Source organism: Solea senegalensis, linkage group LG21 (assembly GCF_019176455.1).
Source record: "Solea senegalensis isolate Sse05_10M linkage group LG21, IFAPA_SoseM_1, whole genome shotgun sequence".
Taxonomy (NCBI): Eukaryota; Metazoa; Chordata; class Actinopteri; order Pleuronectiformes; family Soleidae; genus Solea; species Solea senegalensis.
Window position 1 is genome coordinate 8,541,857 of NC_058040.1, and position 5,553 is coordinate 8,547,409.

The following is a 5,553-nucleotide window of genomic DNA, read 5'->3' on the forward strand; positions in this document are numbered from 1 at the left end:
GTTAGAAATCCAATCAGACTGATCAGAGATTATTTATTTCCAATAATGTTTATTGAAGTGAAATCCTCACTTGTATTTCATGGCTTCTTCCTCAGCCCTTGGCTCATCCCTCCACCACGTTTGGTGCATTTCGCGTCGCTTGGTGACAAATAAACAAATAAGCAGGCAGACACGGGTGGTGGAGGTTTTAAAATATATGGGACGCAAGTGGAAGGATTTCACTGCAGAGCATTAATCAGCATTCCGTGATCTCATCTGACAGTGGTTTGAATGTAACTCACGTTGGTTTATAAATAAATAAATAAATAAATAAATAAATAAATAAAGCTTTAAAATAAGTGGAACATTTATTGCCCTCTCCCTTCTTAAATCATCAGACAGTTCAACTGAAGCGGCTAAACCCCCAGAGACGCTGCCAGACCCACTGTTAGTTTTCTGTTTGCTTTTAACTGCTGAGGAAACACAAGTGTAGTGTTTTGTGTGTCAGTGTGTGCAGCAGCAGCTCACGGTGGGAAAACTGGAAATCTCTGGCACTCAGTGAAAAGATACGAATTAATTATGCCTGTTTTAATCCCGAGTGACATAAACACGCTCGTGACTGAAATACAACTGCGACAAATAACACGATATGTTTTACTCGTGGTGATGAAATCATCACCCATTGTGTTATCCACATGATTTCAAGTAATGCCTTGAAATGCTACTACTTATTATTCCCCTTTCAAATCCCACTCATTTCCTGTGCTGCTCCAGACTTGCAGATTAATCAAGGCTAACTTGAGCGGTTGTTGTGCCGGGGAGGAATGCTCCTCTTCACTCTCTTCACGTTGGAGGATAATTGGTGCAGATTACTGTGTGTGTGTGTGTGTGTGTGTGTGTGTGTGTGTGCTCACTGTTAAGGAAAGACTCAAAAACACAGATGCTATACTTTGGAGACACTCTTTGCTGTTTCCAAAAGAACCTGGACGTGCAGACAAAAATGCAGTTTCCCACATTATCTGCTCCAGTACCTGCAGAGGGGGACGCCTGTTTATTTGAGCTGCTGTGCCTCTTAAAGACATTCCATTGTGTTTTTCTTTCCCACACTGAGTGTCATGCTGGTATCTGGTGAGGGTGGATGGGCTCGGGGGCAACAGCCTCTTGGACTTTGTGTTGATAGTTGGTGCACTAATGTCCGAAAAAAATGCCTCATCTGTCCGTCAACTTCACATAGCACGCATTCCTCTGACTCATGTCCAGACATGTTAGAAAAGACCAAGGGAGGATGAACACGGGACTTTCTCACAGATATGGCTCTTTAGAAAAGGGAATGTGGGCTGTAATGCAATCAACAGGAAGGCTTTGCATTTGGACAAGGGTGAATTTGATACTGTGGGATTACTGTTGTTGTTTCTCGACATACTTCATCAGATTCTATATGCAGCTGTGGCTAAAAAAAAAATACAAGGAAAACACACACGTGTGGAATTGCCTTTAGCAGTGTGGCTCCCAAACCGATCTTATGAGTGAGATTCCTAATTCCAGACTGATTGGGGGGTGCTGTGCCAATCTCAGCTACATCGGGTGATAGGCGGGGTACACCCTGAACAGACAAACAACCATTCACTCTCACTCCTACGGTCAATTTAGAGTGTCCCATTTACCTAATCCCCACATTGCATGTTTTTGTGGGAGGAAGCCGGAGAACCCGGAGAGAACCCACGCACACGGGGGGAGTACATGTAAACTCCATGCAGAAAGGCCCTTGCTCCAACCGGGGCTCGAACCCGGGTCTTCTTGCTGCAAGGCGAGAGTGCTAACCACTACAGGTTATATTGTATTTATGTCAATTTATAATTATAATTTTCAGTGGATTTTTAGGTAACATGTTGGTATACACATCCTGCTTAGTCACTACAGCAGAAAAGGATTTCCACCCATGTGTACACAGTAAAATCTCACAGGTGGTTTCCCGTCTGCTGAAAACCACCTGTTTGACTGCATGTCTGTGATGTTCACAGGAAGTGCAGCAGGAGTGTATTATGTGGGTTTTCTGTTGGCATGGCATCCACAGATAAACGCGCGCACACACACAATGTAAACAGACACCATGCGTGAATGTCTTTTCTTTGCAAGGTGTTGAAAACACCACAAGTGTCAGACTGAGAGTGAAAATGGAATCCTTTTCGGGACAGAGTTTACTTATTTATAATGTCCTAATTTAATGCCCTGCTTATTTCCCCTCATGTGTCTTTCTGTCCACAAGTCTGAACCAGTCCTCTCCTCCCTTCTGCAAACACCACATCAGAGCCAGTCTCGTCTCTTTCAGGTTCCCAGACAGACTTCATATAAAGGGTACACTGTTTGAAAGTCTGAGGGAATGAGATGAGAAGATGAAACAGAGAAGAAGTGAGGTAGGTTTTGGGGAGCAGAGGTTAGGACAGTTCAGAATGCTGAACCAACACCCAAACACCCATCAAGGAGTTTCCCCAGGAAGCAGTAATGGTCTCAGCTGACATGGTGGGATACATGGTCAAAAGGCCCCAAATAATAAAATATGAAAGCCAAAGTTATTTTTAGATTAACATTATTGAGGGTAAATGCACAGTCACTGGCCACTTTATTAGGTACACAGGACACTTAACAAAGTTGTAGGAGTTGCACCAAATGTGGTCCTCTGCTGCTGTTGCCCATTTTAAGGTTTGGCCTGTTGAGAGAGATGGAAATCTGCATATACTTATTTTAGTTACGGTAGAGACAGGCCATGAATCCATTCAATTAAATATGTTAATGTCAGTATTCTATCAAATGCCATGGAGTGATCTTGTGGAATCAGATCACTCCAAAAAACATGCTTTTAAGAGTCTTTGGTGTGATGATGTGTATGCAGAGTGAAGACTAGGAAATGTTCTGGTGTCTAAAAATGTCATTCAGGACAATATTGATCACCAGTTTAGGAAACTATGCCACATATTTAATCACAACTTGTATTCCTCCTTTTTAAACTCTTCTGTGTGTGTGTGTTTAATTTAATCCTCTGTTGTAGGTGTCTACCACACCCTCTCTCATACTTTAGTTTTAATCTGCTTTCTTAAAAAACTGTGTGTGAAATAGTTATATTGTGAATAATGTGATGGTTTCCATGAGAATGTCTGTGATGTATAGGCTGGTGGGATGTTGTTTTTAGCTGTGTCACCATGCAGTGTTGCTCCATGTGTCCTAGAAGGACTGTGCCAATTATTGCAGTCAAATTCAAAATTTCTAGTGCTTCCCCTTGTTGCCAGCACTTAATTCCACTCAGTGTCTTGATATTTAAACAATAGAGAGAAACCCACAGTAGGTCAAGGCTGTCACTTAGGAGCCAGCTGAACTGACAAAACCACCCAGAAGTTTCTAATTGGCTGCCAGGAAGGAAGCTGATGAATACCAGGAAGTCAGGTTCAGTGATAAGACCCAGCGGCTGCAATGGCCTTGGATGGGCAAGTGGCATAAAAAAAAGAAAAACAAATCCTGAGTCTGTCCTAGTCTGGCTGCTGTTGCTTAGCAACCATGATCAGGTTTATCCCGACAAAACCTGTATTGTGGGGCAAATAAGTGAAACAATTGTTCAAATAGTGATAGAAGCACTAAACTTGGTACAAATATCCCTTAGACTTCACTCTTTTGAAAAAGTACTTGAAATTCAAGATGGCCACTATGCAGACTTGTAAATGAGGACATTTTCACATATAATCTCACCACTTTGATCAATTTGGATGATCTTGGTGTCTAAAAGTATAGGGAATTTGAATTTTTAACCCTCACACTTGCAGCTACATAGTCTTGTGCAGGTAAGACCATATTGGTAGCATTTGCACCTTCCATGGCATTCTGAATGGCATCCACACTTGGTCAGCTGTTGGCAACTCTCTGCAATGGGTGGAAGTGCCATCCAGAAGACCTTCCATGTATATCCACTCTTTGTCCATCCCCAGTCAGCAAGACTCTGTGTCTCTGATTGGCGCAGTATTGTATTGTCTTGCTCCATATGCAGCCTGCTTGATAGGCAGCACGCTTGACATGCTGAAGTAGTGCTGCACGAGTTGGAAGAATGGCTTCATAGGGCCTCTTTTTCCGAGCAAACATCTGGCATCATCTACACATGCAACTTTCATACATTGTTACCACAAACTTCTCGAGGACCTCCAGATCATCATCACCTACTGATGGTGGGTACTGGCTCAGCTTGGCAAAGACATCAGATGCCTCAACACTTCCCAGGTTTGCCATGCAGACTTTTTCCCTTTGCTGAAACAACATCGCAACCAGTGAAGGCATGAAAGAAAGAGTATTCCTTTGCTTTTTTTCTAGTCCGATAGAGGTGTAAAGGTCATGTATAGGAAACCATCTCAGGTTGCATCCTTGGCCAAAGGACACCCACAACTGTAGCAGACCAATCCGTTGAAGGAGAGGCAAAACACTGATTGCTATAACGAGGATATCTGTGTCAGTGGCCTTAACCATCAGGACCTTGCTCCCCTCCAACACTGCATGCCTGGCATGTACAAAGATGTGTGTGTCTGCTTCCTTGTGACTACATGGTGGTATCCCATCCAAACTGATTGTGTCGTTGCAGGCAACATCTTCATCTTTGGTCTCGATGACCAAGTTGGGTGTAGACATATGTGCAATCTTGTCAGCCAGGAACCTGAACAGCTCAGTTTTGTTATCACTGTCTCGTAGGAAGTTCCTCCAGTTTGAAGGGATTATTGCTCTTGCTTGTTACTCTGCGTTTTACCCCACATCCACACTTTGACATGGTTTCAGCTTTGAGACTTGATGACTCTGTTCTCTTGTACTTGGTGGAGTATGCTTGTACTTTGGGGAGCAGATCCAACATGGCATAGTCTTCAAAAGTATTTGAGGTTTGTGGTGGCAGGGTGTTCACCAGTGCTGAACCATCAATGATGATTGCATCAGCCTTTGGTTCCACATCAGGTATTGTAACATGGCTCTCAAGAATGGCTGCAAGCTGGGACTTCTGACTGGAGTAAAGCTTCCCACCATCACTCAAGGCAGCAGGGAACTGCTGATTTTCATGGCAAAAGAACTTGTGCAGGTCACATTCTTTGCTCTGGCATAAGATGAACAGCTTGGAGAAGAGCTGGCAGTCCTCCTTCAGCACTTTCTGCTTTGAAGCATCAGCAGAAGCTGGTTCCTGTCCAAAGAAGTGTATCCTGTTTTTCTTGATTGGGTCATAGAAGGTGGCTACTTCCTCATTTTGCAGGCCCTCCATGAACTCCTGGAACTCCTGGAAACAAGTTCTTCCACTCTCATAATGTGTGCTGAGAAGTGCAGCTAGGGGCTTTCCCATCTGGTTATAAGATCAACTGAGTGATACACAAAAGTGATGTCCTCATAAAAAACATTATATTCACATGGGTCTCTTCTGGCATCTTTAAGCCAAATACAAACAAACCTACTGTTTGTTTATAGATGGTCTTTCACTCTCCTCTTTTGTCTCCTCCCTATTTCACGTATAATCCTTCCAACTCAACTTTGCAGTCAGTCCTGAAATGGCGCTGTGTTTGGTAT